Consider the following 13,619-nt stretch of genomic DNA (forward strand, 5'->3'; position numbering starts at 1 on the left):
GAAAATATTTGAAGAGATTATAGTCGATAACTTCCCTAACATGGGAAAGGGAATAGCCAGCCAAGTCCAGGAAGCGCAGAGAGTCCCAGGCAGGATAAACCCAAGGAGGAACACGCTGAGACACATAGTAATCAAATTGACAAAAATTAAAGACAAAGAAAAATTATTGAAAGCAGCAAGGGAAAAACGACAAATAACGTACAAGGGAACTCCCATAAGGTTAACAGCTTATTTCTCAGCAGAAACTCTACAAGCCAGAAGGGAGTGGCCTGTTGTATTTAAAGTGATGAAAGGGAAGAACCTACAACCAAGATTACTCTACCCAGCAAAGATCTCATTCACATTCGACGGAGAAATCAAAAGCTTTACAGACAAGCAAAAGGTAAGAGAATTCAGCACCACCAAACCAGCTCTACAACAAATGCTGAAGGAACTTCTCTAAGTGGGAAACACAAGAGAAGAAAAGGATCTACAAAAACAAACCCATAACAATTAAGAAAATGGTAATAGGAACATACATATCAATAATTGCCTTAAACGTGAATGGATTAAATGCTCCAACCAAAAGACACAGGCTCGCTGAATGGATACAAAAATAAGACCCATCTATATGCTGTCTACGAGAGACCTACTTCAGACCTAGGGACACAAACAGACTGAAAGTGAGGGGATGGAAAAAGATATTCCATGCAAATGGAAATCAAAAGAAAGCTGGAGTAGCAATACTCATATCAGATAAAATAGACTTTAAAATAAAGAATGTTACAAGAGACAAGGAAGGACACTACATAATGATCAAGGGATCAATCCAAGAAGAAGATATAACAGTTATAAATATATATGCACCCACCATAGGAGACTTCAATAAATAAGGCAAATGCTAACAGCCATAAAAGAGGAAATCGACAGTAACACAATAATAAGTGGGGGACTTTAACATCTCACTTACACCAATGGACAGATCATCCAAACAGAAAATTAATAAGGAAACGCAAGCTTTAAATAACACAATAGACCAGATAGATTTAATTGATATTCATAGGACATTCTATCCAAAAACAGCAGATTACACTTTCTTCTCAAGTGTGCACGGAACATTCTCCAGGATAGATCACATCTCGGGTCACAAATCAAGCCTTAGTAAATTTAAGAAAATTGAAATCATATCAAGCATCTTTTCTGACCACAATGCTATGAGATTAGAAATCAATTACTGGGAAAAAAACATAAAAAACAAACACATGGAGGCTAAACAATACATTACTAAATAACGAGATCACTGAAGAAATCAAAGAGGAAATCAAAAAATACCTAGAGACAAATGACAACGAAAACATGACAATCCAAAACCTATGGGATGCAGCAAAACAGTTCTAAGAAGTTTATAGCAATACAAGCCTACCTCAGAAAACAAGAAAAATCTCAAATAAACAATCAAAAAAAAAAAAAAGCCAAATCTTGAAAATTTTAATTCCTTTTTACCCTTGGGTGTTTCCAAAATTGGAAGATTATCCTAGGAAGAGGAAGACTTCAAGTAAGCTGGTGATCCATCCCAGGAAACATACCTGGAGAATCCCCCAGGACGAAGGTAAGAGGAGACCCAGGGTGGCGCTGTAGGACTGGCCTGGAGAACCACCAGTCCAGGCAAGTGCAGGGGTGTGGAGGGCTCTTCCAGGAAGTCGGGTGGGAGCTGTCTCCAGAAAAAGATGCCATTGATACAGGACCAAATGAATTTTATCGTACTGAGAGACTGCTACTTTTGAAGGAAGGTTAGTGATGAGTTAATAATAAGTACAGAAAAAGTTAAATGAAGAAAAAGTGACAATTGTTAACTCCAGGAAAAACACAGAGTTGTCTAAGAAAGAAGGTGTTACTATATATAGTGCACTTTATGGTCTAATAATCACATGGCCATAGGGTGTAAGCACTGAATATTGATCTAACCAAAATTATAATATGGCTCTATTTGGAGAATGGAGGAGGGGAAGTGGGCGGGGAGATTTAAGAGACCAAAACCTCTTTCCATTTGGAAAACCAATAGATAAGATCTAAAATCTAAACGCAATCTAGATATAGCCATGTAAGTGTCGTGTTTGAAGATACAGAGATAAATATCAGAGTAAGTAGCTAAAAGCGGTTGTGTCTAGAGAGTGGGAATCAGGGTGTAGAAGATGGAGCAGGAGAATGCTCATTTTCATTAAAAAGCTTGTAGAACCACTGGACTTTCAAAACCGTGGATATGTGTAACTTTAAATTCTTTTTAATGAAGTCAACAGCAAGTAGTTGCAGAATCACTATCTGAACCCGATTCTATCTGAAGCCAATCCCAGTTTTTCCTCTCAAGATAAATTCTTTGTACTTATTTGCCTCTGGACTTTGATTTTCTTTAGAGTTTGTTTGTACAGTTGATCCAATAATCTACAAAATCCAGGAGCATATGGGCTGGGGTAATCCCGTGGGGATTACTGTAAGTGACAAGGAGAACTTGTTTTGGGGTAGGAGGGATGTCTCACAGAGCCAGAGGGCAGGGAACTTGAAGCGGGGACTGGGGCACCACAGGGAACCCTGCAAGTTCTTTCTCTCCTTTGCTTCTATATGCTCCCCTGCCTGTGTCTGCTTTGTTTGTCTGATTCCCAGTTCACAGGCGAGGAAATAGCCACTCAGTCTGCACCTGAGGGGAGCGCTTGGGAGGGGATGAGATAAACCCAATTTGAGTGCCAAGTTCTGGAAAGTCAGATGGGAGGCCCCAGTGGGAAATACATGCTCTTTTAGGAGCTTGAAAGGGGTCATCTAATGAATGGCGTTTAGGGCCCTGGACCCTGTCTGCCCCAAGCAGCCTGCTGGTCCTGGGATGTCCCTGCAGACCCCAGGCATCAGCAGGCAGCCATGCCCTGCATGGGTGGCTGGACTGGGGAAGCTGTAGGGCTGTCTGCAGAGAAGTCATTTACTTGTGTTGGAACAAACACAGGGCTTAAGCAGCAGAAATGGCACTGACTTGGGGTTTGAGGAAGGCATCCCAATTCAAGCTCCTTCTTTTATTAGCTGTATAGCCACTAGCCCCATGGGGCTATTGAGAGCTTGAAGTGTAGCTAGTCTGAGAGCTTGAAATATGCTCTGAGTGTAAAATGCACACTGGATTTTGAAGACTTAGTATCCCCATAATACAAAATATCTCATTACTATTTTATTCTTATTAATGGTAATGTTAATATTAATGTTGAAATGGATAATATTGGGGGTATATTGGCTTCAATAAAATATATTATTAAAATGAATTTCACCTTCTTCCTTTTACTTTTTAAAAATGTGACTCTTAGAAAAATTAAAAATTACTAAGATGGCTCACGTTATATTTCTATTGGACATCACCAATCTAGACTCTAGACCTAACACATTGCCTTTATTGAAAAGAACAAAATCACTCAGGCTTGGCATCACTCTAGAAAGTTGGGGAGAGGTGTTTGTGCAATCTCGATGCCTTAGCTACCATTTAGTGTTAAACAGCACCTTGTTTTTCAGGGTCCCAAACCCTGGTAAAATCCACAGCTGTCCCCTCTCTACTCTGCCTGTGACAAGCCAGCCCTAACCACAGGAGACAAGGTGAAGACAGTGTTCCTGACAGAAGACTCGTGTACCCTTAGGGGCCTGCAGAAGTTCTCAGGGGACCTGAAGGCCATTCCACTCCTCTGGAAAGCTTGACGGAAAGAATGTCTACAGCTTCCCAAGTACTGATGTCTTGGCCAATGAGATCAGTGTTTCTTGGCTCGAGGCTTCTAGCAGCCCAGCCAGGCAAGGTTGGTGTTCTCAACTATCAGAAGCTCTAACTGGCAATTAATTGTAAGTCTCTCTGACTTATGAAAATGTTGAAAAGTTAATTATTCATTAAGATGTAACGGGATAGACGAAGTTTTTCCAAATGTGCTATTCTTAGAGAATGTTACGGCAAGATGCCCCTGGTGATGGAAAGTTTAGGAAGCTCTGACAGAAGTCATTGTGTCCTCCAGGGTCCTGGTTCTTGCATGTTTTGTTTCCACATTTGGTTGGTAAGTGATAGAATTTCCCTTAACTTTCCCCCAAGGATATGTCCTTGGCACATACATCCCTCTGAAATTCATAGAATTTTGAGATTTGGACGACGTCAGTTATTTCTCCATCTGGGATGATCAGCAACCTATCGTCACTGTCAAAGCCCCACGACCAACCCCCCATGATCAGCCCTGCTTACACCGCACCTTGGAATGTACCAAGCTTTAAATTATCTTATCACCAAGAACTAAGAGTGGTGACCACAAATTCCTTAGTTTGTGCTGCAGCTCTGCACGCCACTGGCATACTCACAGAACCAGTTCTTCATGCTCCTTGAGACCACAGGCACCTGGGCCCTCCCAGTGCGCTACCATCCCAGTCTCCTTGACCTCCATCTACCCTTGGGGAAGGCGGCATTGATCAGGAATTAAGTGCCTGTGCTCAGGGGCAGGCTGCCCGGGCTGTGTCTCCACACCTTCCTTACAGATTGTGATACTGTGGGTAAGTTATTTCATCTTTCTGGAACTCATTTCCTTATCTGTAAGCTAAAGTTTATGAGAGCACCTACCTCCCTGGGAAGGATGTGATATATAATTATGTATGTGCATATATGTACATGTACATGTGATGAGATAATGTGGGTAAAGCTCTCTATAGGGCTTGGTTCATGGTTGCTCTCAGCAACTATTAGCTCTCCTTAGTTGTTATCGGCTCTGTCTTTTCACCTGCTTTCTCCCCCGGCCACCTGGGCTGCTCAGAGAAAGCTTGAGAATTAGACTGCTTGTCTCTGCTACAGAGTCACCATACTCCCCCACTGGGCCTCCCCATGGCCTGGCCATCAGTGTGTGTGTGTGTAAAAGTTTTATCCACAAATATGTGCGTCAGTGTGTCCTTTTTGGTAACAGCTTTATTGAGATATGACTCACATACCATATAATTTACCCCTTTAAAGTGTACAATTCAATGGTTTTTAGTATTGCTGTGCAGGCTTTCTCTAGTTGCGGCGAGCGGGGGCTACTCTTCATTGTGGTGCGCGGGCTTCTCATTGCAGTGGCTTCTCTTGCTGCGGAGCACGGGCTCTAGGCGCCTGGGCTTCAGTAGTTGTGGCTCGCGGGCTCTAGAGCGCAGGCTCAGTAGTTGTGGCGCACGGGCTTAGTTGCTCTGCGGCATGTGGGATCTTCCCAGACCGGGGCTCGAACCCGTGTCTCCTGCGTTGGCAGGTGGATTCTTTTTAAGGAGATTGGCGTTTATTTATTTATTTATTTATTTATGGCTGTGTTGGGTCTTCGTTTCTGTGCGAGGGCTTTCTCTAGTTGTGGCAAGCAGGGGCCACTCTTCATCGCGGTGCACGGGCCTCTCACTCTCGCGGCCTCTCTTGTTGTGGAGCACAGGCTCCAGACGCGCAGGCTCAGTAGTTGTGGCTCACGGGCCTAGTTGCTCCGCGGCAAGTGGGATCTTCCCAGACGGGGGCTCGAACCCGTGTCCCCTGCATTAGCGGGCAGATTCTCAACCACTGCGCCACCAGGGAAGCCCTGGCAGGTGGATTCTTAACCACTGTGCCACCAGGGAAGCCTCCACCTGACTTTTATAACTGGAAGGTTTGTACCTTTTGACCCCCTTCACCCATTTTGCCCATCCCCCCAACCTTTTCCTCTGGCAATCATCCAACTGTTCTCTGTATCTATGAGCTTGGGTTTTGTTTTATTAGCTTTCACATATGAGTAAGATAATTTGTCCTTCTCTGTCTGACTTATTTCACTTAACATAATGCCCTCAAGGTTCATCCATGTTTTGCAAATGGCAAGATTTTATTCTTGTGGCTGAATAATATTCCGTTGTGTGTGTGTGTGTGTGCATATGTATATGTGTGTGTGTGTGTGTGTATATATATATATATATATATATATATATATATATATACACACACACACACACACATATATATGTATGTCACATCTTCTTTATTCATCGGATGATAGACACTTAGGTTGTTTCCATGTCTTGGCTATTGTAAATAATACTGCTATGAACATGGGGATGCATTTATCTTTTCAAGTTAGTGTTTTCATTTTCTTTGGATAAATACCCAGAAGTGGTATTGCTGGATCATATGGTAGTTCTTTTAAAATTTTTTTTGAGGAACCTCCATACCGTTTTCCATAGTGGATATACCTTTTTATTTCTTTGGATCTGCCTATTCTGGACCTTTCATGTAAACGGGACCATACGATATGTGGTCTTTTGAGAAGAGGTTTTTTAAATCAGCATAATATTTCCAAGATTCATCCATGTTGTAGCATCTATTAGCACTTCATTTCTTTTTATGGCCAAATAGTATTCCATTGCATGACTATACCATATTTTGTTTATTCATTTATCAGTTGGTGGCCGTTTGAGTTGTTTCAGTTTTTGGCTACTGTGAATAATGATGCTATGAGCATTTGTGCACACATCTGTGAATGGCTACGGTTTTCATTTCCCTTGTGTATGTACCTAGGAGTGGAATTGCTTGGTCTTATGTTAGGTCTCTGTTTAACTTTCTGAGGAACTGCCAAACTGTTTTCTGAAGTGGTTGCACCATTTTACATTCCTATCAGCAGTGTAGGAGTGTCCCAGTTTCTCCATATCCTTGCCAACACTTGTTATTATCTGTCTGTTTGATTATAGCCATCCTAGTATATGTGAAGTGGTATCTTATTATGGTTTTTATTTGCATTTCCTTGATGGCTAATGATGTTAAGTAGCCTGGCAGTCATTTCAACCAATGTTTGCTTATTATCTCTTAGATTCTCATTGTGGGTGTTCCAATCACTTCCCAAACTTCACAAGGTCCTAATTCCTCTCATCTCTAGAGATTCCATCTCTTCTGCTATTCTTGAACATCTTCATGCACTGATTCATTCTTCAACAAATAGTTACAGTAAGTCCACTACACACGAATGAGTTCCATTTCGAGAGCACGTTCGTTAAGTCCAATTTGTTCATAAGTCCAACAAAGTTAGCCTAGGTACCCAACTAACACAATCAGCTATATAGTACTGTACTGTAATAGGTTTATAATACTTTTCACACACATAATACATAAAAAACAAACAAAAATAAAACATTTTTAATCTTATAGTACTGTACTTGAAAAGTACAATATCACTCACTCCTGACATTGATGGCACAGGTTCCGGTTCCTTGCTGGATTCAATTCTGTCTGCCCTCTTGCTTCTGGACATCCTGGGCTTGAAATAAAGATACTGTATTACTGTACTCTATACAGTACTGTAAAGTACATAAAAGCACAACCTCTTGTAGAGGATGCATGCACGTGACAATGTACTCCAGACACGTGAACTAACTTACGTGATTGGACATGTGAACGCGTGTTCGCATCTTTGAAAGTTGGCAACTTGGAGGTTCATATGTAGGGGACTTACTGTATTGAGCTTCTTTTATGTGGCACATACTGATGGCTGGGGGTATACAACTGAGGGGCCACTTACAGTCTGATGGCAACATGTCACCATGGAACTCCTCTGCTTAAAATGCTTCAGTGACATTTAAAAATTTGGGGTAAAATTTAATAGCAAAATTCATGGCAACCAGGGTTCTGTGTATATATGAGTGTTAGGCCAGCCCAGCTACCCTCCCCGCCATTCTCCCTGCCTCACATCTTCTGCTACTGTCTTGGGCTCCAAATGAATAATACTTTCATGAAGCCTGGTCCCTGTTCTCCACTGCCCCTTCTAGACTGTAAGCTTCTCCAGGAGGGGATGATTCTAACACATCCTTGCATTTCCCACAGCACTAGGACAATACTTGGCACCTTGAAAGTACTCAATACAATACCATACGATGTACTTGATACATTTATCATTGAATTATTAAATGAATAGACGGCTAAATAAGCGAATGAATGAAAATATGTGGTTCTGCTAGGTAGTGCAATTGACTTTAGTTTTTAGTTGGCTGAAGTTGGGCTCTATTCTAATCCTCATTTTGAACTAGCCTGAATGATATGCCAGGCCTGCTGAACTGAGGGTAGCTTTATTTTAGTCAAGTATTTATAACAAATAGTGATGCTCTAAGGGGTTTTAAGTCATGGCGTGTTCAGATTTGTTTGTACCCTGTAGGGTTTTAAGAAAAATGAAATAAAATGACATAACACAAAATAAAATACCCACATTGCGAACATAAACATGTTGAACAGAGTCACGTTTGGGGGCCTGTGTGGAAATTTGCAAGGAAAGCTGGAGAGTTGAAAGTGTCCAGGCGTGGTGCACCTTCCCTTTCACCCTCATACAGGCAGGACAAAGGTCTTGTCTTCACTTAAGACAGGAACATGTTTCTTTCTTGGATGGTTTTGTTGAGGGAGAGGATGGAGGGGGAGGAAGTGGGCTTCTCCTGGGGTATCCAGCTGGGCCTAGCCCTGTGGGAGACAGGATGCGGGCCAGTCAGGCCCTCCAGCCCCCTCTATCAGGCTGTTTCCTATTTTCAGAGGTCTATAGGGTGGCCCTTGTGAGGCAACAGTAATAAACACATTGTCCTGAAATGTAAACTGGGGAGGGAGGAAATGCCTGGCATTGGTGATATGTCTGTCTGCTTATTTGCCGAGAATGTTGTTTGGGGGAGACAATGTATACTGTGGAGACAGTGTTTTCAGGGATGTTTGTGAAGATGACGTCCTGATGAAGGACTAAGACGATGATGACATCTGAAGCAGGACGCAGGTCTCACAGCCAGCCTGAGCTTGCCCGGGGTCCTCCCTTCAGCTCCTTCCTCCATTTCAGGGTCCTCCTGGTGGTCCATGCTCTGACCACCACACCCCCCAACTTCTGGCCTCGTTTCCCCCGCACGCCTCCCCTAGGACGCCCTCTCATGCTCACAGCTGCCTGCAGCTCCTCCTCCTCTCCATTCCCCTCCTAAAACTGAATAATTAGACCTTTGCTAATAGGCAGTAGAAAAGGCTCCAGGAGACAGCCATCTCTGCTCCTCTCCTTTATTAAGTACTTTCCATGTGCCAGATGTTTTACTTATATCATTCATTTAATCCTCACAACCTAAAAGGCAGTGATAATTGCCATTTCTCCCAGTTTACAGGTTGAGAAACTGAGGCTCAGGGAAGGAAATTGATTACCCTCACAATGGGTAGCCCTGGGATTTGAACTCATAGTCTGATGCAGAGACCTCACTCTTTTTTTTTTTTTTTTCCTGATTTTTTTTTAATTATTATTTTTTTAATCAGTCATCAATTTTATACACATCACTTTATACATGTCAATCCCAATCGCCCAATTCAGCACACCACCATCCCCACCCCACCGCAGTTTTCCCCTCTTGGTGTCCATACGTTTGTTCTCTACATCTGTGTCTCAACTTCTGCCCTGCAACCCGGTTCATCTGTACCATTTTTCTAGGTTCCACATACATGCGTTAATATACGATATTTGTTTTTCTCTTTCTGACTTACTTCACTCTGTATGACAGTCTCTAGATCCATCCACGTCTCAACAAATGACTCAATTTCGTTCCTTTTTATGGCTGAGTAATATTCCATTGTATATATGTACCACATCTTCTTTATCCATTCGTCTGTCGATGGGCATTTAGGTTGCTTCCATGACCTGGCTATTGTAAATAGTGCTGCAATGAACATTGGGGTGCATGTGTCTTTTTGAATTACGGTTTTCTCTGGGTATATGCCCAGTAGTGGGATTGCTGAGAGACCTCACTCTTATTCAGTATATTCTATTTCCTTCCAGCTGCCTGCCAGGCACCACGTGACTGTCTGGTGCAACAGAGGTGCATAAGGCAGCCCTACCCTTGAGGAATAGGGCTGCAAAGAACGATGAATCACCGGGAGAAGCACTGCAACAGCAGTGGTGGAGGGGCGAAGCTGGGGAGGGAAGGAAGGGGCGGGAGGAGCATGAGCAAAGGCACTGTGGTGGACGCTGCAGGCCGCTGAGCACCACCCTCTCGCTCCCCCTGCTGCCGGGAGCAATGGATGCTGATGGCTCAACGGACTCGCCCTTGGCTGGAGCCAGCTGCCTTGCCCAGTGTTAGGCTCCCTCCCCAGGGGAAGCCTGAATCCAGGGATTGGTCATTAGGTGAGTACAAAGGGCCGGCCCCCTTGCCTCAGTTGAGCACAACACTGAAGGGCCAACCCAGCTGCAGAGGATCAGCCCCACAGGCTCAGCCGAGGTCTCTCAGGTCAGCCCCTTCCTCCACCAATCCTGGTCCCATCACTCCGGGAGAGGTATGTACCCCCAAAACCCTTCTGCACATAAGCCTACCTCAGAGTGTGTGTCCCAGGGAGCTCAAGACATGTGGGTGTAAAGGTACCTACCGTGTTCCAGAAAGCATGGAAAACCGTGTTCCAAGGCTGCCAGGCTATAGGATGTGGAGGGTGTAGGACTCCTGTGCAGGCGTCTCCTCCTGCATTGTGATCTGAACATCCAGTGATGGACATGTATCTACTTTTTTTCAGGAATCTAGCCTGCACCTCTGCCCAGTGCCACAGAGGCCTGACCTATTATAAGATTAAACTGCTTACAACTTTGGGGAAACAGCAGTTTATAACCCCAATACATAACAACAAAGAAATGTTTGGGATCATTTTATTGATGCTTTTGGAACGTCAAAGCTAAAAAGCAGCCTTAGAGCACATCCAGTCCAAAAACCCTGCGTTATCACATGGAAATGAAGCTCCAGAGAGACGACGTGACTTCAGGTGAACGCAGATAGGGTCAGGGCCACCACCGGAACCCAGGTCTCCTGGCCTCCAGTCCATTGGTCTGTCCACCTCTCCTCGGGTAGGTCTATACCTCATACCTAATAAGAACTTAAACATGAGCCCTTGAAGAGTCACTCAAGGGCTCTACTAACAGTGACTTGTCCATGGGAGGGCACACTGCGCTTGAAGAAGACGGCCACCCAGCTTCCCCCAAGGGCCCCAGCAGTCCTCCACAAGGTTCCCCACAGTGAGCCTGCTTTGCTGTTGCCAGGCCTGTCAAGGCTCAGTGTGGTTCCAGACCCTTCTGTACTTCCCTGCTCCCTATCAGATCAAATCCAGATGCTTTTCTCCAGCCATGGTCAAGGTAAACGTGGAAGCCGTAGAGCACCGTCGGGGGCGCTCTACCTATCATGCACCTGCTCAGTGTTTAGTGCCGGCTTCTCTTCACCTCTTCACTCCCGGGGTTAGATGGGCCCCTCCCTTCTCTGGGGAAAGGGTTATTGGATAAGCTGACTTCCAGCTGGGGCACTCTTACGGCGTTAACAGTCCTAAGCCTCAGTACATTAACCTCTGATAAATGGATGACTCCAGACCCACCCAGCACCGTATTGGAGACAGCAGGGCTCAACTTCCGCTGACCTGTCTTGACTGGCGACTTTGCCCTTCGACCTGCCTCTCCGGGCCAGACAATTATTAACCCATGTAATCAGACTCTGTGTGAACTTCTCTTTCCAGATAAGGCAGCTTTCTGAAAAAGTTGCCTTAGAGCAGGGTCTCTCCAGCCCAGTTTTGTGTTTTGCTAGTGCCCTGTGGGCTGCTTGTATTAGTTATGCCATGGGCAGGGAGCGTCCTGTGGTCAGTTAAGCTGGGGAAGAACTGCACAGGTAGTTATCTTTGGAAGATGCCCCAGCTACTCGAGGGCAAAATAAGTCCTGTCTTAAATCTGCCTACTTTCATTTAACCTGTATCTACCTGGTTTCACTTGTCTGCAGAAACTTTTAAAAATGGAATACCTTTTAACCTCCTTGAGGGGACTTAATCTCACCTCTTTCTGAGCTCAGTTTCTCTCATCCGTCCTGTGTTTTACAACTGGGCTTTCCTGTCTGGGTCACTCTTCTGGCGTCACCGTTCTGTGTCTCCGCAGTGTCCCTTCTGCACGCTGGGGTGTGGCAGTGCTCCCTGTTTCTGGTCCTGGTTTGCCCGGGACTAATGGGGTTTCCTGAGACATGGGACTTCCAGTACTAAAGCCAAGAAAATCCCAGGCAAACTGGGACACGTTGGTCGTCTGTACTGAGCCCTGCTTCTTGCCTGCAGCCCCGCAGCTCTGGCAGCCACCCTGGTGCTTCCCAGGCCTCTTCTGGGATTCCCTGTTGCTGGGCTCAGGCTACCTGGGGCTGCAACCACAAGTTGCTTACGTGCCTAGCCTCTCCTCTTTCAGCTAAACCCAGTCTCCTCATCAGCGCCTACAGCTGGGGTAAGTTCCCTTGCTGCCCCTGTAACAAACCCTGTCTGACCCCGTCTTATCCACCACGAATGGACTTGAAAACCCGTAGCACCATGATACTCACTCCCCAGGCCCCTGGCTCTGACAGGCACAGGGGTAGCTGAGTGGCTCTCAGGAAGGGTCATGGTGATGTGACCCAGCTGAGACAGCTGATGAGGTAGGGGCTGTCCTGACATTCTGTGTGGAAGGCAGAGAGCCAGTGTGTCCGGGGGAGAGATGCTGCAGCCTCCCAGGCCCTCCGCTTCCCTCTGCCCCTCTGCCAGTTGCAGGGTTTGGGGGGGGGGGAGGTTGGCATTGTGTTCGTCTCTGGGCCACAGATGCCTGCTCTGATGTGTGAGTAGTCTCTACCATGAGGGGCTCACTCACGCTGGAGGAGGGTGACATGGGGACCAGTGAGTGCAAGCCAGTGTTAAGGGGTGCCACAGCATAACTGATGGAGTGATTAATTCTTCCCTTGTTTTTACTCCTGTAACTGTTTTTCCATTTCCCCCGGTCTTTCCCTAAGCCTTTCTATTGCACTGCTGCAAGGCCTTTTGTGTAGGTCCAAATCAGGAGTGCTTTTGTTCCTTAAAGCCCTGACGTACTGGGAGATTGGTGACATTTGCTCTTGAAGGGGAGAGGGAGGAGACGATTTGCAGGGGGCAGGCAGAAGTAACCACATTAGGGGAGGTTTGGACCAGAAGTAGATGTTTTTCCAGGTCTGTGAGCAATGGATCCCAACAGCACCCCTCTCCAGAGGGGCTGGCATCTGGAATGGACTGATCTGAACACACTGCAGCCCTGGGGACCATGGCAAAAAAACCACTCGCTCACTGTAGGATGATCTACTGAATGTCTGCTCTGTGCCAGGCACCGTTGTAGACACTGGGATTAGAGGAACGAACGAAACAGATGAAAACCCCTGCCCTCTTAGACCTTGGATCTTAGGGGAGATAGACACAAACTGAGTGCTCAAGACTTGGGCTTTTATCTGAAGAGCTGTGAAGCCACTGGAAGGGTTTACACAGAGGAGTGTGGGTTTAAAAGGATCACAGTGGCCTCCGTGTTGTGGATGGACTGACTAGAGGGGGCGGAGGTGAAAGACCAGTTAGGAAGCTCTTTCAAGGATCCAGAGGAGAGGCGGTGGTGGCTTAAATGTTGCCGATGAAAAGGGTTTAGGTTTTGGAGATGCTTTGAAGGTAAAGCCAGATAGATAAAATGTAAGCTATGAGATTAAAAGGAGAAATCATAGATGACTCCAGGGATTTTGGCCTGAGCAACTAGAAGAACAGAGTCCTAATTAACTGAACTGGGGAGGGCTGTGGCCGGAATGGGGTTTTTTTTGGGGGGGGGCATTTTGCACAGAAATAGAGTCCCTGTGCCCCTCCC

Source organism: Eschrichtius robustus, chromosome 1, assembly GCF_028021215.1.
Source record: "Eschrichtius robustus isolate mEscRob2 chromosome 1, mEscRob2.pri, whole genome shotgun sequence".
NCBI classification, from domain to species: Eukaryota; Metazoa; Chordata; class Mammalia; order Artiodactyla; family Eschrichtiidae; genus Eschrichtius; species Eschrichtius robustus.